Here is a 23,695-nt window from a genome sequence, read left to right on the forward strand (position 1 = left end):
AAAAACTTTAAAAATATGCGAATTTCAAAATGGCAAAAAGTCAGGAAATTTTATGAATTTTCACTTAATCGAGCCAGACACCGGGATATACATTAAATATTCATAATTTGCGATTTAAAGAACTTATATTTAGAACAGTAACAATTGGTCCTAAAAATGGTCAGGGAAAACCTGGAAAGGTCTGACAATTCAGTCCCTGTAAATCCCTTACAATTTCCCCGAACAACAGCAACTTGTTAGGAGGAGTATCTAACCGGTCGCTGGTGAAGATGCCATCCTGAATATTGAACCTTTTTAAAGATATTAGATTCGACAACGTTAATTAAATAATCTAAATGACGTTTACGTACAAATGTTAAAGCATTTCCATATATTTCCGATGCTCTCTTAATCGGTTTATGATGCTTGACAGAACCACGCCCCTTTGTACCTAGACAATTTGAATTCAAATGCAATACCAAATGTTAATTGTCGAAATGCGACAATACAATATTCACTTTGTTGCTAAATTCCATTGGGACTTGGATTAACATAACCTTGCTCGTTTCGAATCATTAACATCGTTGTGAGCTGTAGGTGATTAAATTAATGGTTCACGCAGACCTTTGACGACGACGATGTCACTCCTCAATGAGCAATTTAAAAACAATTAGTGCCAAATGCAACCGAATTAATTAGAAATATATTGACATAGTTATTATTATTATTATTATTAATGTATCTCGCTAATGTAAAATGACAATGCAGGCTTCTGCGCTATCTAATGACGGTTGAAACCAAAACAATGTAACTTAAGTGATTGTGTCAAAGCTATATTCCTGATTATTGGGGAATTAGGTAATTGGGATTACATTTAAATAAGAAAGGTAATAATTTAAGCTACAAAATTAATTAATTGGAGCGTATTTACTTTTAGTTTAATGTAATTATTATTCTGATGTTTAGCTAAATTCAAGGAATTTGTTTTAATTTCAGGTCTTTTTTTTTCGACTAAATGACGTCAAAATGGACATTTTTTGGAAGGATCACGTTGGCCATCAGCGAGGGATCAAGATTTGGGCGGTCTATTGTACGACCGAGCTACACGGAGGATCGCACTATTCTAAACATCTAAAATGACGTCACTACGGTTCCCAAGCGCGTTTGTTTTTCGTGAACTTTGACTTCTGTGGTGCGGTTATAATTGAACTTGACGCGAATTACGGTTATCTACGAGTTCATCGGAATGCCAAAAATAGTGGGTGAGTACATAAGGTGGCGCGCGAATAAGCAAACTTTTAGGTTAGAGCGCCGCGTCCCATAGTCCCTTTCCCAGTTGACAGATCGGAGCACTGCGTCCCATAGTCCCTGACCTTTATGCGCAAGGCCAATTGTAACTAGCGAGCAGTACCAAAATGTTGCCCGCGCATTAACAAAATTTCAGGTCAGCGTCCCATAGACCCTTTCCCTACAATGCGCACATCTGGAAGTCATGTGATCATGCAACCTTGAAAAATTTTAATGTGAGTAAATAGAGGCTGATCAAATTTATTAGTGTACTACCTGGAGGGTAGTGGGAAACCTACAAACTGTCTATCGTGAACTTTCTAGAAGAACTTCAAAATTCGTCAATCGGTATCCCAAACTGTTAAAAAATAGACACTTTATGTCGCGTCGCGGGTTAGTTTTTAAAAGCAAGTTTAGCTTTGTGAACTTTTGGAGTGGCAGGTTAGCATCGTGTTTGTGCGCGTTTTTGTGTGTGTGACATTTTTCGCCATCTTTGGATTCGATCGTCGTTAAAATGTAAGTACCCGTTTTATTATAAAGTGTTTTTTGTCGCTCGCTATGTTTCGTCACTGTGCTTTTTGCATTATTTGGTTGTTAATGACATCAGACATCGAAGCTCCACCTATGATAAATGTAGTGTCGATTATACAGCGTGAAAAGTCAGGGACTTGTAAAATGGATGATAGATCAATGATAAGTTAGAGATTTCATTATGTTTATCAAACCACGCCTCGAGAAATTCAAAATATAGGTCGAAGGTCATCAAGTGGATTCTGCTTAGCACCTAAACATTTTTAGAGATATTGGTTAAAAAATTGTCTGGGATTTTGAATTGAATAACTTTATGATACGTCCCAATTTTGTCCTTAAGTAAGCTATCATTACAGCGCTTTAAATCCTAGCTGGAATGTCTACCATTATCCGAAATTGAAGTAAAATCTAAAACAAACTTAGGTTGCTCCCTCGTGAATTTAAATTCTTTCAAATTTGTTATTAGAACTTAGCGTATTCAGGGAAATCAGAGAAATTTGTGAGGTTTGAATTAGTTTGATCTTAAAGAGGTTTCTTCAATTATAAAAAAACCACTCTCGTTGTTATTACTCCATATATGGAAAAGCCTTGAAAACTCAGGGAAATATGAGAAAAAGCCTTGAAAACTCAGGGAAATACATGGAAAAAAGCCTGGAAAACTCGGGGAAATACATGGGAAAAGCCTGGAAAACTCAGGGAAATATATGGGAAAACCCTGGAAAACTAGGGGAAATATATGGGAAAACCCTGGAAAACTCGGGGAAATATATGGGAAAAACCTGGAAAACTCGGGGAAATATATGGGAAAAACCTGGAAAACTCGGGGAAATATATGGGAAAAACCTGGAAAACTCGGGGAAATATATGGGAAAAACCTGGAAAACTCGGGGAAATATATGGGAAAAACCTGGAAAACTCGGGGAAATATATGGGAAAAACCTGGAAAACTCGGGGAAATATATGGGAAAAACCTGGAAAACTCGGAACTATATGGGAAAAACCTGGAAAACTCGGGGAAATATATGGGAAAAACCTGGAAAACTCGGGGAAATATATGGGAAAAACCTGGAAAACTCGGGGAAATATATGGGAAAAACCTGGAAAACTCGGGGAAATATATGGGAAAATCCTGGAAAACTCGGGGAAATATATGAGAAAATCCTGGAAAACTCGGGGAAATATATGAGAAAATCCTGGAAAACTCGGGGAAATATATGGGGAAAACTCGGGGAAATATATGGGAAAAACCTGGAAAACTCGGGGAAATATATGGGAAAAACCTGGAAAACTCGGGGAAATATATGGGAAAAACCTGGAAAACTCGGGGAAATATATGGGAAAAACCTGGAAAACTCGGGGAAATATATGGGAAAATCCTGGAAAACTCGGGGAAATATATGAGAAAATCCTGGAAAACTCGGGGAAATATATGAGAAAATCCTGGAAAACTCGGGGAAATATATGGGGAAAACTCGGGGAAATATATGGGAAAAACCTGGAAAACTCGGGGAAATATATGGGAAAAACCTGGAAAACTCGGGGAAATATATGGGAAAAACCTGGAAAACTCAGGGAAACATGAGAAAAAGCCTGAAACTCAGGGTTGGGGAAAAAAACCTGCAAAACTCAGGGTAATCGCTTTTCCAAAAGTGGTATGAACGCTTATAATAAACAGACCCTGGGTTAATCGGAGATATATAACTATTAGTCGTTTCTGACTTATGGGAACCTTACAAAATAAACTTACGTTATTTTATCAGAGCTTTCAGTTAAAACAAGCGTTAATAATTAGTGAAAAAAAAATAATATAAAAACTAAACTAAATTAATCATAAAAAAGAACTTCCCTTTCAACTCTATGACTATACATTAAGTAAATTGGCGCGATAGCTCGCTTTAAACCCTTTGAATCCTACCCAGAATCCCTTTCGGCGGGTGCTAATACGATGAAAGCATTTTATATCTTTATTCCCTCAAAGGCATTTAACAAACCCTACTCATAAAAAAATTCAACCCCTTTTTTTAAAGTTATCCCAACTCCGCAAAGTATGATGCGTTATAAAAAAAGCTAGGAGTTGAAAGGTGCGTTGTACCGTATCATGCACCACTTGGATGGAAGAAAAAAAACTAACTCTGGGTGGTTGCGGGGGCGTGATTGTAAAAGTCAGTCAGTGAATCCGAACTTAATTTAGCGTGTTAGAAAAAAAATTCCGATTTCCCTAAGCGACGGGGTTGATTCCAGACAGGAGTAGTGAGTTCTCTCTTCTTTTTATTTTAAACTAATGGGGTTTACCCCTTAAATTTCTGTGGGGTAGCGAGAGATCTCTGTTAAAAGGGTTAGAAGTATAGAAGATGTAACGACATTTGTTTAATGAATTTAACAGGGTATAGTAAAAAATATATTTTCTTTTTTTTTCTATGGAGCTAGAAGGTAACGAATTTTAAAATGGCGTAACTATAGTGAAGCTATAGCTTCCAGCCAGTTAATATTTTATAAATTATATAATATAATTTGTCCACTCTCTTCCGTAAGTCTTATATACAGGGTTTTTCTTATGAGGCTGGCATAAGTTAAAGGGGATGTTCTTTGCATGCACGATTTTGAATGGAAAACGTAACTATTACATTTTGCCGTCTTCACCAAAGTTTTCAAGTTAAGATTGGAAGGGGTATTTTACGGATGACCCCTTAAATTTAATTAAGAAACTGATTAAGACAATGATTTCTAATTTAATTAAGGGGTCATACCTAAAACACCGAACAAATCATAACTCGAAAACTTTGGTGCGTACGGCAAAACGTGATAGAAGATACATTTTCAACTCAAAATCGCTAACAGAAAATCCCCCTTAATTTATTCCAGACTTACACCCTTATATACTTCCTTAATTTCCAAATTTAACCAAACTGCATGGTTCATTATAGAGGTGGTTTGGTTGAGTTCTTCTCAAGGCAAGGTTGGTACGGAGTCGAACCCCTAGACATTAAGCCTGTAAAGAACGTCCTATTCTAGACCCGTAACATTTTAACTTTATGACTAACCCCTTATTTAAGCATCATTTAATTGAATTTTAAAGTTGCAAAAAGAAAAAGTTAATTTCTAAAATAAACACCCTCATGCAGATATTTCATCCGGCTGAGCCCAAAGAGTATTAGTGTTTATTGTCTATATAGACAGGAAAATCTTCCCGGTTTCCAGTCCTTTAAAACACCAGGGCGACGCTGGGTACTTTCATAATTTCACTTAAAGGGATAGAATCAATCTTTTGACTACAAACGAAAAGCTTTCATTTTTTTAAATCAGATAGAACCTAAAATTACGTTTTCAAATATATATATATATTGATAGTTTTAATAACTTAAGTATTTTTAATTAATGTTTAAAAGAATTAGTTTTCGGCGCCGCTCCCATCACTGCTCCCTCTACAGTCGTTCGGCAAAAACACGAGCGAACCACCTACATTACCCCGCTAGCCTCCTCTCACACGGAAATATAGTAGATTTACACCTAAAAGTAGTTTTCATACTATTGTGCATTTTGCATTTTCGCCAAATTAGTATTTTTCATGGAAGCTAAGCCTTTGCCAAAATAGCGCAAAAATGAGGTGTTTTGGCCATTACCCGTAACTATTTTGACAAATCTCTATCATCCCAACTCTACAACGTAACCAAGAGTTAAGGAAACAAAGGATAATAAACATGATAAATCAGAATTATGTTTACAAATGTCTTCTCGAATATGCGCCGCTTCCCCAGTGAAGGAGAAAAGCTACTATACAGTGATCTAGAGCTACCTATATACTCCTATTTCCAAACAACCAATGAATCAGTGGACGTTAGCAACGTCACTAGGGTAACAAAACAAGTTGGGTGGTATTCGCGGCTAGTTTGAATTTCAAAATATCTAACGTACTTTTCTTAATTTTAAACGGTTTAATTCGATTTTTTTTTTGGCACACATAATTTTAGGCACATTTTTTAACCTAAAACTGCCCTCATCTTGTACTAGTCGGAAATCCTTGATTCTATCCCTTTAAGGGCCGACAAATTGCTTTCAAATGGAAATAATAAAAAAGGTATAACTTTATTATATCATATCGTTTTGGGAAAATATATATCCTAATTTGGAACTGCATCATTTGTTTACTTTAAAAATTTAATTACATCCCCTCTGGTCCTATTTGTTAGGCGTTATTGTAAGTCCCCCTATGGCGTTAAAACAATATTACGAGACTAATAACAGCGGCTTCGCACGTAAGCTAATGTCAACATCACTGAAGGGACATATTTACCGAAATGGGTTAAAGCCGAAAACTAATTTCCAAAACCGCACCAAGAATTCATTCACGTTACTATAAGAATATCCCTTAGCCAAGAGCTCATATTTTGTAATTTTAATGAATCTTCTAATTTTCAAATCTTCATATAATGCGCACTCTGGCATTGGTGGAAACGGTGGGAATATTAGTTTATTCCAAACTAAACTAGCTTACATTCTTATATGGTAAACTATAGGGAAGCTACCCGGCGTTATCCGGTTGTTGACGGTAGAAGATATGGGGACGTGTTTAATGTCTATGTAGACACTAAACACTAAATAGAATTAATCAAAAATGTCTTGATTAGAATCAAGACCTAAAAAGTATCGATAAGACTGAGGTTATCACTTGTCTGAAGGATCAGATATTAATTTTTCTTTTTAATTGAAACTTAAATGCATGCTTAAGAAAAAACAACGTTCCATTACCGTTTTCCGTTGAAATAAATTATTTTACTGGTAATCAATTTCAAAAATTTACTTATCTCGGCTTTTCGACCACAATTCCATTCCCCGAAAACATTTTATCATTACATTAATTACTTTTGGGAGAGTACGTGTATGGTTTTTGCGTTTTAAAAGGTTCCTAAAGACGTTACATCTCCATTCGTGACCAGCACGCTTGGCAGTGGAACATTTTAATTATTCTAAAACCAATGGCGCCAAATTCAATAGGGACAGTAACATTTTTACTCGCGGTTTTGCAAAATGATGTAATATCAAGTGTACTTTAGTGAACCGTCGTATTGTTCTTTCTCATAGTTCAGGGCATGATCAGTGTTACTGCCCAATTTCTCTCTCTAGTTTCTAACAATGGTTAGAGACTATTTGATAAGGCGCGGCACAACGTTATATTCTAAGTAGCACAAAAGGAAAATGAATCCATTTTTTTATATTTTGGTTTGAAATTAATAAACTCATGATAGTAGTTATAACGAACAGAAAGTCAAGGGAATGGCACCGGTAATGAGCAGCAAAAAGAGAGGAAATTTTGCTTCAAGGTAGCAGAGGGACATGGTAGTGAAAATAGTAATCTAGAATTTTGTTCGTTCAAACCTTAATATATCATGAAATATTCAAGTGAGGAGGCGGCACTACCTAGAAAGATTGATTTTGGCAGATAACAGCGAAAAAAATTATGTTCTACACACACTGGGACTATGGGAGAGTTTCTGGGCCACAGGTCGCACATGATGAAATTTCAACTCCAGTTTACATCTGTTCGTACTAGTAGCAGGTTAAGCTATTGTTTGCTCAGGTCCTGTTAGTCTCGAAAGGGTTATATAGTCCTCGTAACCAGTGGCGTCGCTAGGCCTTTTTGGGGGGGGGGCTATAGCCCCCCCAAATTCCAAACTTAGCCCCCCCAAAAATAATTAGTAAACCCTACCAAAAAATTGCTGTTAGCAACCTAAAATTCTGTAGCAATATATAAAAAAATTTCAATATCAAACAGTAAAATTTTGAAGAAAAAAACAGATGGAAACAAGTAAAATGTTTCATGTTCTTTCGAAGGGAGTCCCAATAGTATGGACTAAAAGCTAACCAAAACTAAAAATAAACCTAAGACGAGTGAAAATCCTGGCGCAGCAGTAAGACACGCTACCACTGTGGGGTCGGACATTTCTGATTTTTTGTTTAGGGTCTTTGAATTTTTTTCTTTTTATTCATGTGCTAATTAAATAGATAACGATGTGGCTACTATTAAGTCCCAGCCCTTGGGCCATCTTGTTTATATTAAGTTCTTATAATAACTTTAAAATAGTTTGCCCAGATTTAGCCCCCCCAAATTTCAAACCCTAGCGACGCTACTGCTTGTAACTTTTAAAAGGTTGTTATCATGGCTTAACAGACCGCTATTACAGTTTTTTATTGTTTTATAGTTTATTTTGACACGTTATCTCCCAAATGTAATTAATGTAATGATAAAATGTTTTCGGGGAATGGAATTGTGGTCGAAAAGCCGAGATAAGTAAATTTTTGAAATTGATTACCAGTAAAATAATTTATTTCAACGGAAAACGGTAATGGAACGTTGTTTTTTCTTAAGCATGCATTTAAGTTTCAATTAAAAAGAAAAATTAATATCTGATCCTTCAGACAAGTGATAACCTCAGTCTTATCGATACTTTTTAGGTCTTGATTCTAATCAAGACATTTTTGATTAATATCTGTTCCTTCAGTCTTCATTTTAATTAAGAATGTTAAGAAACTGTTTAACATTTTCAAAATCTGCACTAAGCTGAAACAAATATATATAGGGGACCATAACTTTCGCTCAATCAGACATTTATTTATTATGATACTTCAAAAAAACGTAAATCAATAAAAGTTTGTATTCTTATTGTAATTAACATCATACAATTTTTTACAATCATTCATTGAAACGCGAGGCGCCCCCTAAAAATTCAAGAAATAGGACCAAATTGACAATTTTACAAAATTTTTAAAAATGCTGATTATGTCCGTTTATCATTTAGCTCAAAATTGTCATAAGCCCAATATGAAATTCGGATATCCTTAAAACTTCATAAAGACGATCCGAGATTTTCAATTTCACACTTTTTTTGTAGCATAAACTAACGTCTGTTTGATATGAAGCTTAAAACCTTAAACAAAATATAGTCAGGGCTACCCTAAAAGTTCACCAAGATGATCCAAGATTGTTAATACGCCTAAAAAGTGCCATCTTCAAAATATGTAGCCGGGGAAAAGAGAGCGTGATCGAGTGGGCTATGCTAGTGGTTGGAAGTCGCGGGGGTTGGGACAGTGATAACGAAGTTGAGATGGATTGGAAATAATGATGGGCGACCTGCGGCACCGTATCTCTCCCTATGTACCTCGCGCACGCCCCTACCCTTCGGTAGGCGATTGCTAAGTGCTGCCGCGGAGCGCCATTTTATTTGTATGAGAACTAGCTTCTATTTTGAAGATAGAGGGAGCGCCTTTTACAATTTAGTCCAGTACGACCCTACCTAACCGCTGAGGATGCTGAGAGGACTATGTTGCCGTAGGTGGGGGTACACAGGCAACGCTATAGGTGTGGGGGTTTCTACTCCATTCCTCTCTCCTTCAAGGTTGGGACTCCAGGCATAGCCAACTCCATCACGCACTCGACAACGCAAAACAACTCGCGCCAGCGTGGGAAATAAGGCGGTGACACAGGGCAAATGACCAGTTTAAAAATTCCCTGGTCCAGTTCAAAAATTAAATCGGAGGGGGGTCAGTGGTCCACGAGACTACTAAGAAAGTTCAAGGGTAATCAGACTCCACACATTAAAATTCTCATATTTTAATTATCCAATTCTTTAGTTTAGCAGACGACGTGCTCTGGTCAATGGTAACGGACCAGTTTATTTTTTCCAAGTCAGGAAAGTCACTGGCCTAATGTCTAGTTTAAAAAATGCTTATTTGGTCACGGACCAGAAAACTCACGTAAACGCGACGCGAATGACGAAAACTACGTATTTTCCGACTGCCGAGAGGCGAAATAGCCCGGCCTCCTTTTACGTCCCCCCTTGTATTTTAAAAGGGGACTGGGACTATGGGGCGCGAATACTTATTCATCTAATACCTTCTCTCTAGTAAACTAGATATCGCTTCTTGGTAAAACTTTATATAACTAAAACCATGAGTTTATAACATATGTTCCAAAACAAGCTTCATACAACTTTTCGAAAACAAATTTCCCTGGGATTTCCAGGCTTTTCCCCATATACTTCCCTGAGTTTTCCATGTTTTTCCCGTATATGGAGTATCCCATGGAGCAAATGTTAACAAAGGAGGGAAGGGAAAATAGGACTATTACATAATCAAAGGATATCCCTGTATCTCTAATAAAACCAGAGTTACGAGCTTCCAAAATTTAGTGTAATGTTAATCCTATGGAGGAGGCAAAGTACCTACAAGTACCCGGGGCAAGTACCTACAAGCACCCGGGGCAAGTACCAACAAGCACCCGGGTCAAGTACCAACAAGCACCCGGGTCAAGTACCTACAAGCACGCGGATCAAGTACCTACAATCACCCGGAGCAAGTAGCTACAATCACCCGGAGCAAGTACCTACAAGCACCTGGGGCAAGTACCTACAAGCACCCGGGGTAAGTACCTACAAGCACCCGGGGTAAGCACCCAGGAGCACCCGGGGCAAGTACCTGCAAGCACCCGGGGCAAGTACCTGCAAGCACCCAGAGGCACCCGTGGAAAGTAACCACAAGTAACCACAAGCACCCACAAGTACCTAAAAGTACCTTCAAGCACCCACAAGTAACCACAAGCACCCAGAAGTACCTACAAGTACCTTCAAGCACCCACAAGTAACCACAAGCACCCACAAGTACCTACAAGAACCTACAAGCACCCACAAGTACCTACAAGTACCTTCAATCACCCACAAGTAACCACAAGCACCCACAAGTACCTACAAGTACCCAGAAGCACCTACAAGTATCCGCAAGCACCTACAAGCACCCACAAGTACCTACAAACACCCACAAGTACCCGGGGCAAGTACCCACAAGTACCTTCAAGCACCCACTAGAACCCACAAGTACCCACAAGAACCCACAAGCACCCACAAGAACTCACAAGAACTCACAAGTACCTTCAAGCACCCACAAGTACCCACAAGTACCTACAAGCACCCATAAGCACCCACAAGTACCTACAAGTACCTACAAGCACCCACAAGTACCTACAAGTACCTACAAGCACCCACAAGTACCTACAAGTACCCACAAGCACGCACAAGTACCCACAAGCACGCACAAGTACCCACAAGCACGCACAAGTACCCACAAGAACCCAAAAGTACCTACAAGTACCCACAAGTACCTACAAGTACCCAAAAGTACCCAAAAGTACCTACAAGTACCCACAAGTACCCACAAGTGCCTACAAGTACCCACAAGTGCCTACAAGTACCCTCAAGTACCTACAAGTACCCACAAGTACCTACAAGTACCCACAAGTACCTACAAGTACCCACAAGTACCTACAAGTACCCACAAGTACCTACTAGTACCCACAAGTACCCACAAGTACCAACAAGTACCCACAAGTACCCGCAAGTACCCACAAGTACCCGCAAATAGCCACAAGTACCCATAAGTACCTACAAGCACCCACAAGTACCTACAAGCACCCACAAGTACCTACAAGCACCCACAAGTACCTACAAGAACCTACAAGCACCCACAAGTACCTACAAGTACCTTCAATCACCCACAAGTAACCACAAGCACCCACAAGTACCTACAAGTACCCAGAAGCACCTACAAGTATCCGCAAGCACCTACAAGCACCCACAAGTACCTACAAACACCCACAAGTACCTACAAACACCCACAAGTACCCGGGGCAAGTACCCACAAGTACCTTCAAGCACCCACTAGAACCCACAAGTACCCACAAGAACCCACAAGCACCCACAAGAACTCACAAGTACCTTCAAGCACCCACAAGTACCCACAAGTACCTACAAGCACCCATAAGCACCCACAAGTACCTACAAGTACCTACAAGCACCCACAAGTACCTACAAGTACCTACAAGCACCCACAAGTACCTACAAGTACCCACAAGCACGCACAAGTACCCACAAGCACGCACAAGTACCCACAAGAACCCAAAAGTACCTACAAGTACCCACAAGTACCTACAAGTACCCAAAAGTACCTACAAGTACCCAAAAGTACCTACAAGTACCCACAAGTACCCACAAGTGCCTACAAGTACCCACAAGTACGCACAAGTACCCTCAAGTACCTACAAGTACCCACAAGTACCTACAAGTACCCACAAGTACCTACTAGTACCCACAAGTACCCACAAGTACCAACAAGTACCCACAAGTACCCACAAGTTCCCGCAAATAGCCACAAGTACCCATAAGTACCTACAAGCACCCACAAGTACCTACAAGCACCCACAAGTACCTACAAGCACCCACAAGTACCTACAAGCACCCACAAGTACCTACAAGCACCCACAAGCACCTACAAGCACCCACAAGTACCCAAAAGCGCCCACAAGTACCCACAAGCGCCTACAAGTACCCACAAGTACCTACAAGTACTCACAAGTACCTACAAGTACTCACAAGTACCTACAAGTACTCACAAGTACCTACAAGTACCTACAAGTACCTACAAGTACCCACAAGTACCTACAAGCACCCATAAGTACCTACAAGCACCCATAAGTACCTACAAGTACCTACAAGTACCTACAAGTACCCACAAGTACCTACAAGTACCCACAAGTACCTACAAGTACCCACAAGTACCTACAAGTACCCACAAGTACCTACAAGCACCCATAAGTACCTACAAGCACCCATAAGTACCTACAAGCACCCATAAGTACCTACAAGCACCCATAAGTACCTACAAGCACCCACAAGTACCTACAAGCACCCACAAGTACCCACAAGCACCCACAAGTACCCACAAGCACCCACAAGTACCCACAAGCACCCACAAGTACCCACAAGAACCCACAAGTACCCACAAGTATCTACAAGTACCCACAAGAACCCACAAGTACCTACAAGTACCTACAAGCACCCACAAGAACCCACAAGTACCTACAAGTACCTACAAGCACCCACAAGAACCCACAAGTACCTACAAGTACCCACAAGAACCCACAAGTACCCACAAGTACCCACAACAACCCACAAGTACCCACAAGAACCCACAAGTACCTACAAGCACCCACAAGTACCTACAAGCACCCACAAGTACCCACAAGCACCCACAAGTACCCACAAGAACCCACAAGTACACAAAGAACCCACAAGTACACACAAGAACCCACAAGTACCCACAAGAACCCACAAGTACCTACAAGTACCTACAAGCACCCACAAGAACCCACAAGTACCAACAAGTACCCACAAGAACCCACAGGTACCCACAAGAACCCACAAGTACCCACAACAACCCACAAGTACCTACAAGCACCCACAAGTACCTACAAGCACCCACAAGTACCTACAAGCACCCACAAGCACCCACAAGTACCCACAAGTACCTACAAGCACCCACAAGCACCCACAAGCACCCACAAGCACCCACAAGTACCCACAAGTACCCACAAGTACCTACAAGCACCCACAAGCACCCACAAGCACCCACAAGTACCCACAAGTACCTACAAGCACCCACAAGTACCCACAAGAACCCACAAGTACCTACAAGTACCTACAAGCACCCACAAGAACCCACAAGTACCTACAAGTACCCACAAGAACCCACAAGTACCCACAAGTACCCACAACAACCCACAAGTACCCACAAGTACCTACAAGCACCCACAAGTACCTACAAGCACCCACAAGTACCTACAAGCACCCACAAGTACCCACAAGCACCCACAAGTACCCACAAGAACCCACAAGTACACAAAGAACCCACAAGTACACACAAGAACCCACAAGTACCCACAAGAACCCACAAGTACCTACAAGCACCCACAAGAACCCACAAGTACCAACAAGTACCCACAAGAACCCACAGGTACCCACAAGAACCCACAAGTACCCACAACAACCCACAAGTACCCACAAGAATCCACAAGTACCTACAAGCACCCACAAGTACCCACAACAACCCACAAGTACCCACAAGAATCCACAAGTACCTACAAGCACCCACAAGTACCTACAAGCACCCACAAGTACCTACAAGCACCCACAAGCACCCACAAGTACCCACAAGTACCTACAAGCACCCACAAGTACCCACAAGCACCCACAAGCACCCACAAGCACCCACAAGTACCCACAAGTACCTACAAGCACCCACAAGCACCCACAAGCACCCACAAGCACCCACAAGCACCCACAAGTACCCACAAGTACCTACAAGCACCCACAAGTACCTACAAGCACCCACAAGTACCCACAAGCACCCACAAGCACCCACAAGTGCCTACAAGCACCCACAAGTACCCACAAGAACCCACAAGTGCCTACAAGCACCCACAAGTACCCACAAGAACCCACAAGTACCTACAAGTACCTACAAGCACCCACAAGAACCCACAAGAACCCACAAGTACCAACAAGTACCCACAAGAACCCACAGGTACCCACAGGTACCCACAAGAACCCACAAGTACCCACAACAACCCACAAGTACCCACAAGAATCCACAAGTACCTACAAGCACCCACAAGTACCTACAAGCACCCACAAGTACCTACAAGCACCCACAAGTACCTACAAGCACCCACAAGCACCCACAAGTACCCACAAGTACCTACAAGCACCCACAAGTACCCACAAGCACCCACAAGTACCCACAAGCACCCACAAGCACCCACAAGCACCCACAAGTACCCACAAGTACCTAAAAGCACAAACAAGTACCCACAAGAACCCGGGCAAAGCACCTACAAGAGCTCAAACGCAATGTTTTTCTTGCTTAAAATCCCTCTAAAGGCGTGAATCACGACAAAAACGCCGTAAGTCCAATATAAAAAATTAGGGCTAAAATGCGTGTCTCTAACAGTGGTAAAACGCCGTAATTCCAATACCCAAAACAACGTAAGTCATAGTATGTGTTAATAATGATAAAAATCGATACTTAAACTTAATTGATCTTAATGAAACTAAGAAAAGGCACATCTATGGACTGTTATCTTTCATTTAAGATGGTTCCCAAACGTAACGAATGATTAGTTTTCTTTATACACGATCCCAATTAAGGTCATTTTTCAAAAAAATCCCATGTTATGTCTATGGAAGAATATTGTATCTTTCACCAAATGTCTGATTAATTTTATGGATTCTAAAACCACCCTTAACAACTTTTTTCTTTATAGAACTAACTATTAGTTGGATCTCTTTGAAATTTTAACCACATATTTAGGGCCCAAATTTTAGTTCACTGGCAAAATTTCAAAGCAGCAAACACAATACGAAAAAAGTTATGGCCAATCAGAGAACCCTCCTTTAGCATTAGAGGCAGTATCAAGTCTTATCTAAGAGAGCGACCGCTCTCCTAGAATTATTGTTCAAGTTAACCCTTTTTCTAACCTTCAAATTCAATAAATCTTTGCTTAATTAGAGGTTAAAGCTAGCGTCTAGAATAGGGCTAGGGATTTGCCGACATTCCTACCTTGAGCAACTCGACCAAACCACATTCAATGAACCATTACCTAGTGTTAATGATATCAATCATGCAGTTTGGTCAAATTTTGAATTTAACGAATTGTGACTGTGCATTAAGAACATACAAACAACTTTCTCAAATAAGATAAATCATCAAATATAACCAGCTTGAGCGTCACTAAGTATGCCAGGATGACGTTAGAATTCTAGTCTCTTTTTAGAAACCACAGTGGACAAAACTTCGTAGATAAAGCTTAATTAAGTAATATCAAGGTTGCACCACAAGTCAGGGAAAACCTCCTGAAATAGTCAGGGAAATTGATTTAAGTTGCTAAAATATCGGCAGTTCGAACATCCAGCTTATGACGTTTTAAACGCCGATTTAGCGAGATCACATGGTTTGACGAGATACTTTATATTCATTAAATCCTATTTAAACTGTTCTTATGTTTGGAACGATATCAATTGGGCCTAAAAACTTCAGGGAAAATCGTTTAGAAAAAGGTCAGGGAAACCTGAAAATTTCGTGCCAATCATAAAAATATTCTTAATAACTCGAATGAGTTCTTGTATAGTAACAATATCGTGAGATATCTCCCTAAATATAATAGAGAGGAGTTCCTCCATATAACCAATACAAACACCTAATATAATTATCGCTCTACACGATATATAGAGAAAGAGAAACAGCGAGTTTCCCCAAAATCGAAAACTATCCTTGTACAAAAGAACAATGGGTTTTGGTCAGACAAACAAGAACGGCGGTGTATTCCGTTCGTGAACTTCACGACGTGAAGCGCGAGATAACCAAGGCTTAACTAGAGAGAGTCCATCGCGTGTCTTGTTATTTGTTTAATCAGTATCGTTCTATGGGCGGTTTTGATGGGTCAACAAAAAAAGAAATGCGATTGGACGGATTACGCGTACTATAACGCGACACGTGGCCCTGGTTCTGCTGAGAGAATGGGTTCCTTCTAAAAGATAGGCGATGTAATTAGTTAACGTACCTCGATTGAATACAAACTGCCTCTTTATCTCGTATTCTTTCTTACCCCGTTCAAATCCAAACGTACAAATCCTTAATTTTACTTTTAATGAGTGTTTATCTTTTGCCTCAGCGTGATGAGGGTAATTTGTAGGCTAATAAGCTATCGTGCATGCCTATTAAAAATATTAATATCCCTTTTATTTTAAGTATTCGCTAGAAAAGTCTTTGCGTCGTAGTTATTATATTTATATATATTTATTTAGTGGTAAAATACACCTTGGTCAAAGTAATTTAAAAAGGGTTTTTGATTACATTAAATTTTATGGTATTAAGAAATGAGAATTACACTGGTGGCCACACAAGTTAATGGGTCTCCAAAGAAGGCGTCGGCGGGTGGGTAAAATTATTTGAAGTACGTCACAGGCACCCCCTGACGCCAAGATTCAAAGACTCCGTAAATAGGGCTTTAGAACTAGAACCAGGACTTCCTTGTTTTTCGCGGGATAGCAGCACCAATTCCTTGAAATAAAACGAACTAATTTGAATTTTAAAATCCTTCGGATGTATTTCTTGAGTGCTTCACTGTGCAGATTGGTCTTATAACCAGGGCCGGAAATAAGCACAGGACACTGGACATTGTCCAATAAAATTTTAAAATGTCCCATAATTTTTTTAAAAACTAAGGGGGTCACTGGACAGTTTGACCAATAAATTTTCCGAAGTTTTGATAGCTTGACTAAAGAGATTCGACACTATTTTGCACACTCCAGTGGACAATGTCCTATAAATTTTCAAGTCAAACAGGGGGTCACTGGACGCGTGTCCTATAAGAATTTTTTCTTATTTCCGGCCCTGCTTATAACTAGTAGAATCGATTAAAAAAATCACTTCATTTTCCTATTCACCCTCCCTTTAAAGTTCTAAGCCCTGAAATCTGAAATTAGGTGTGAGTACGCACTGAGAAAGAGTTTTTCAATCCGTGGCCATTTTGGAAAATGGCGGCCATAAATTTAAAAACAACTTCTTTAGGGAATAACGTCATTTATTTTCAATAGACTTCAATATGATTAAGTATACTGTTTCGCTATATGAGCTTTATGGTTTTTGGGTTTGAATATACCCGCATCTTTTTAAAATGGCTACCAGAAAAGTAACCAAAACATAATGAATTTACCCGGAAAAACGCCGGTACCTTTGCTCGAACAATATTATAATAAATCAGATCCAATTACAGAACTCATTTATATGAATTATAAAATATTTTTTCCAAAAAGAAAATGAATTTCTTTCTTTGCCGAGTACTCGTCCACGAATATTCGTTTCGTGGCAGTATCATCCTTCCCATGCCATAAATCACTTCGTTCACCAAAGAAATGCTCCCTGAAAATGGCGAGTATTTGCCAAATACCGAATATGCTTGTATACTCGACCCTTGATACGCATTCCCAAAATTATTTGCGCACATTTGAACAAACTCGCAACTGGGATGAACCGCATTGTCGCCGCGTAAAACAAACTTCAGGGATTAAAAGAGGATAGTTTATCCTGGAAAAGTTTTTGACAGTTAAAAATGAGTATGCATGGTCATAAATAATAACCGCGCCGTCCCTGTATTAGCGAGTAACTGACGAAGAAGGATAACTATACGTTAAACTAGGGTAGGCGGTAATCCTTAATTCTCTTGCAAAAATTAATCTCAAGCTTGTGCATTTCATTTTCCGCTCCTTTAATTTTTCATTTGATATTATCCGAACGGATTTCGAAATAGATCAATCTCTTCTTCGTAAACACTCTATGGAGCATAATCAACCTTTTTCTATGTTCTAATCATGGCCTGGTCAAAAGTATCATCCCTCTTTTAGGAAACGGAGAAAGTTCCTACACTGAGTAGAGAGAGAGAGAGGAGTATATGCAGTCACTTTATTTAGGGGAAGCTAGAGACAGAAATTCAGAATGAAAGTGACAGCAGGCTCTATTCATTCGGAATATCCTCCTCTCTCTTTCTCTCTACTGTTTTTCCGCAAGGATTTTGCGCCACGGATGGAGAATCGCTTTCTTTTCGGATGTTAATCGTAGTAACTGGAATATTTCTTGTTTATATCAAAAATAAATAGGGGAAAGTGTCGGACTGCCAAATTTTCCTGCCTTTACCTTAGCTTGACATGCATTTCGAGACGCTCGAGCGCGCGAAATGGTATCAGCCAATCAGATTTGTAGTTGATGATGTCATTCTTCCCGAAAATAACGCTCGTACGCCACCAAACGGGAGAATTTGGCATTCGCACCTCCGCGCTCGGTTCTATTTTCTTTAGTGTTATTTTCGCGTTTGAAGTTTGAACAAGGTTAAGGTTTGTTTAAAACGTTAGCACGCTGAAATTAAATTAAAAATGGCGCAGATGTTCTTGAAATCATCATTTAATTAAAAAACACATAGTTAAAATCCTTTAGAATTTCGTTTAAACTTAGGCCCAGGGTCGTCATTATAAGCTAAAACGTTCTAATATTAGTAAATAACATCTATATTAGCAAACTAAATTAATACAATCATGTACATCATCAAATTAAATTGTGGCGATAAACTGCAGTGGCCACGGTTGCCTATGTCAAAAGCAGCTAATGTAAAATAAAGCCGCACTATTTCTTCACGCGCAATGTCACAAATTATCTTAGGTACGTGGTGAATGGGCGAGGGGGATGAAACAGATTTCGCGAGTATGCATTCACCCCTCCAAATACATGTCACAGACGAAGGATAGAGTCCCGACACTTTCCCCTATTTATTTTTGTTTATATTTCAAGCAAACAAAACTTTGGATAATTTTACAGATGGTTTTAGAGTGCTAACATGTCCATAGAATTTTTAGTACCGAAATATCTGTATGGGCGTGTTTCTGATAAGTCTGGGATAAATTAAGGGGGATGTTCTTTGGGCGATTTTGAGTCGAAAATGTTTTATGACATTTTGTCGTCCGGGACTCTGTTTTCGAGCTATGATTTGAGTGCTTTAGGGATGACCCCTTAATTAAACTAGAAATCATTGTCTAAATCTGTTTTTTAATTTAATTTAAGGTGTCTTGACTCGAAAACAGTGTCCCTTAGGGCAAAATGTCATAGAACATTTTCGGCTCAAAATTCCCCAAAGAACATCCCCCTTTATTTGTGGCAGACTTATCAGGAACACCCTGTGTAAGTTAAGTTCTGAATTACTGATAATCAACGCCCAGCTCAAACCGCTTTGCGTAGAAGGCTGAAATTTTGCAAGGACGTTTCTCATAATTAGTAGATACTCGCTTAGAAAGATTATTTAAATCCACGTCCATCTTGAAAAATGGCGGTCAAATATGTAAAAAAAAAATACTTTGGAGTAATTTTCGCTCGTATTGTCCGATTTTAGGATGTTTAACTTTACTCTTCAATGGTTTTATAGACTACTGTATGACCTAATCGCAATGTTTACATGGCAGAAAACAAGTAAATATTGTTGATAGACAACGAGAATCTTTATTGGCACTTGTACCATAAAATTATGACAAATTTATAAAAATAATTTTTATCCAAACAATATTTTTATTTTTCGCGATGTTGTGAGTTACAATCTTTTAGCTTGAAGATGAAACCTTTCCCTTTTCCCGCCCCCGCGTGGCTGATGAATGGATTGCCATAAATCAAGGGCGGGGGTCACGTGGGATATGAAAAGCCACTGTCTATACTAACTGTATGGAAGGCGTTTCATTAGGAAGATGGAATTTCTAGGTGGATTCCTTTTTTTTTTCTGGATTTCGGGGATTTTTGCAGGGAAGGAAGGTTACAGGGTCGGAGGATTTACTCCGAGCTTTCCCTGGATCCCATATGGAGAATAGGCAGCGTGCTGGAAATATTCAATTTGTGACGCCTAAAACTTTATCGAGGGTGAAACGATATAATACGTAATCCGATAACATATTTGTTTTCATTTATCATAACAGATTTCTTAAAGTAAAAGATAGGCGTCGCGAGTTGTAAGGATACTTGTGTTATTTCGTAAGAAAGTAGCTCGGTAGTGTCTCCCGGAACACAGGTGTACCACGTGGTAAACAGTTCTACAGGGGTTCAATTGAAAAAGCATGGGCTTTATTTCCCGTATAGGGTAGTTTCTCCTTGGTAATTTTTTTGTGAAAAACAAAAGGATGGGAGATTGAAGTAGAATTTTTCCTCAGTTTATGTAGGATACTTTTTATCCCGGTAGTATGTTTCTGTCGGTAATTTCAAAGTTTTTGCGCTATTAACTCGAAAATGTGCTATTTCTAGAGGGCCGGTAGGCCCTTCTAGATAAGATCCCACACCCTCCCTTAATGTTAAATGAAAATTCACAGATTTTCGCCGATTTTCCCATAGGAATAACATGGGGTTTTTGGTGCTCCTGCACATCGAATCATTTAAAAACTAAAGCGAAGTTACGTTTCGGAATACTTTCAAATTAACAAGTAACTATTCAAGGTGTGCCTTTTTCAAGTTTCATCAAAATTAATTAAGTCTAAGTATGTTAATTTAATTAAAAATGTAAGTACCACAAAAGATTATTCTACAGCAGACGACGCTAGTTGTTCATTACTCTACAGTAGACGACGCTAATTTGCCATTTCACCGCCTTGAAACTTTAACTTGATATTTTTCAATAAATATAACACTATATTTATTAAAAATTTCTCTGGCGGGTCTAATTTTCGTTTTATTATGTGTCTCGGTTGAAATTCTATACTTAAGATACCTTTTTAATTTATATTTTAGATTTTAGTTTCGACCAAGGCTTAAGTTGCCTTACTTAGGCCATGGATTTATAATAGAAGCTTACGCTTCATGGATATTTCACTGTAGCCTTCAGTAGGGCATTTTGATTTTAAACACATTTATGTCATAAAAATTCGCGCGGGTGGGGACTGGGGGGCCTGATGACGTAGAAATTGAGGCAAACTTTTTCTTTCGGCGCGCGTGCGCGCGCGCGCTTTTCTAAAAATAATTTCGCGCGCACTACTAAAAATTACTACTCGATCACGTGAAAAACTTCAACCCCCCTCTGAATTTGCCTCAAATTCTACGTCACAAACGCGCTTGCCAGGCTGGTACTATTTCAGACGAGGAATAAATGTTGTGCGCGTTTTAAGGTGAGTGAAATATCAAGGAAGCGTAAGCTTCTATTATAAATCCATGCTTAGGCAGACTATTGAGTGAGTCTATGCAATGGGTCATTGTTAAAGCTTGAAGGATAGATGGATCAGTGTTGGAAATAAGGATTTTTTTAAAACTGGTCCTGTGGCCTAGGTATTTTAATTAAAATAATTGGCCACGGTGCCACTCACTGTAAACGTACAAGGGCAGTGAACGCAATGTCATTTATAATTGCAATCGTAAAGTGGACTGTAAAAGATACGGCTTTGATAGTTTAAAAATCGTGGCAGGATGTTGGTTTTGAAGTTGACCATAAAGCTCGGGTTCTAAAACGAATTGTGAGCCGTATCTTATAAGAATTAGTAGAAAAGTAGAGCCATTTTTAACCTCGTCCTAGAAGTGAAAAATTTCGCATTTCAGGCAAAAAATTGTTTTATAATAGATTAATACAAATGTAGACTGAAGGGACAGATATTATATAAAAAAGGACTTGGTTTGCCCAAGCCCAAAAAACAAAACGATAAGAGTTTTTTCCAGTTGACTGAAGCTCGGATATTTTATTTTTCTATATAATTTTAAAGACAATCCGTATTTTACTACTCTTTAGAATTTAATTCAATCTCCTGATTTTACTGGTAATGGATTTATTTCCTATAAATTAATTGAAATGAAAAATTACTTATCTCAGATTTTTCAACAACAATTCCATTTTCGTAAAATTTTATCATGAAAAATCTGAGATAAGTAATTTTTCATTTCAATTAATTTATAGGAAATAAATCCATTACCAGTAAAATCAGGAGATTGAATTAAATTCTAAAGAGTAGTAAAATACGGATTGTCTTTAAAATTATATAGAAAAATAAAATATCCGAGCTTCAGTCAACTGGAAAAAACTCTTATCGTTTTGTTTTTTGGGCTTGGGCAAACCAAGTCCTTTTTTATATAATTACATATAGCACACGTTTGCTTGGGACCATATCAACCTTTCTTTAACACACTTTATTAACTCTTCTACTTTTATTCTACTTTTATTTCATTTTTAAAGTTTCCGTCTTCTTTCTACCGTTCTATTGATTTTGCTTTGCTATTTCGATTTTGTTGTTTGCCTTTCGATTAGGTAAATTATTAATTTGTATTTCTCATTAATTATACTGTACGTTTCCTTAGGATAATTTCGACGCTTTTTTATTTTGATTAGCGGTTTCTTTGACTGCCGTTTTATTTGTTTTGCTTCGCGATAATTAATTAAAAAATAATACGAATCCCACGTGAACTAAGTGCTTATAGTTTTTAAATGAAGTTTTCCCAAGAATGGTTTGAAAATCTCCATCAAGTTCTAGTATAAGGTTTCCCACAGTTCGGTTCAAATCGGTTTTGGAGTAAAACTGAAACTGAACTGAAACTTTTCAGTTACGATTTTCAAGAACTGAAACTGAACTGAAGTTATCAGTTCGGTTCAGCCAGGAAACCGAACTGATCAGTTCAGTTTTCAGTTATTACTGAATTGAACCGAAAACCCCTTCAGAGATTATCAAGAAAAAAAATACAGTGTCAGAGGCCCAAAATACCCAGATTGTAACTATAACCGCTAACATTTTCTACTACTACTAAGTATTTTGGAATCGTGAAGTGCCATACCTTAAGAGTCATGTTTATTTCACTAACTACTAATTATTAACATTGAACAATTTAACTTTGACTAATTAACTAATTATGATACCCTTCAAGGGACTTAAATTAATAGCTTATTTCTATGCATAATTAAATATACGCGACACTAATGATTTAACTCTACGCGACACTAATAGGGTAACTTTACGCGACACATCCCCCAAAATATCATACAGCATGCAATACTAAAGGATGCCAGTTTTCTATTGTTCTACTAATGTTTGCGGGAACGTATTGATATCGTTTCTCGCGATAGATCGAAAGAGTACTTCAGTTCAGTTTTTATCAGTTCAGTTTAAGAAATAAACCGAACCGAACTGAAAACTGATCAGTTTGGAGATGTGCAAACTGAAACTGAACTGAAGCAATCAAATCAGTTTAGGCCCTAAACTGAAACCGAAAATAACTGAACTGAACTGTTTGAACTGAACTGTGGGAAACCTTATTCTAGTATGTATTTGCCATGAACAATGTTACCATAGAAAAAGGAGAGTGGAAGTGATCAGTGAAGGAGTTTGAGCATAGATGACTCTTTCAGCGTAAGATGGATGATCCTTTATGAGATAGATTTGTCAACATTAAAAGGAAATGTATTATGTCCGGACCCTTCATTCGGGCAGCTCATACAATAAACACTTTATGTAAGGATTACTAATAA

At 38.7% G+C, this 23,695-nt stretch overlaps 1 protein-coding gene across 10 annotated transcripts in view; it reads left to right on the forward strand.

Annotated features, from left to right (window-relative positions):
* Positions 1–979: 979 nt before the first annotated feature.
* LOC149717149 (uncharacterized) overlaps positions 980–23,695 on the forward strand; it is a 371,656-nt gene continuing 348,940 nt past the window's right edge. For 8 of the 10 annotated variants that reach the window (XR_016366024.1, XR_016366028.1, XR_016366030.1 and 5 more), the window contains exons 1-2: positions 980–1,502; positions 1,591–1,782. The gene's annotated coding sequence lies outside the window, so the exon portion shown is untranslated. Of the gene's footprint in view, positions 1,783–23,695 lie in introns of all 10 variants that reach the window. The other 2 variants (XM_089836063.1, XM_089836054.1) reach the window with 2 other exon arrangements.

The sequence above is a fragment of the Phalangium opilio genome, unplaced genomic scaffold, assembly GCF_054372755.1.
Source record: "Phalangium opilio isolate 3A_F unplaced genomic scaffold, DU_Popi_V2 ptg000003l_1, whole genome shotgun sequence".
Classification (NCBI taxonomy): domain Eukaryota; kingdom Metazoa; phylum Arthropoda; class Arachnida; order Opiliones; family Phalangiidae; genus Phalangium; species Phalangium opilio.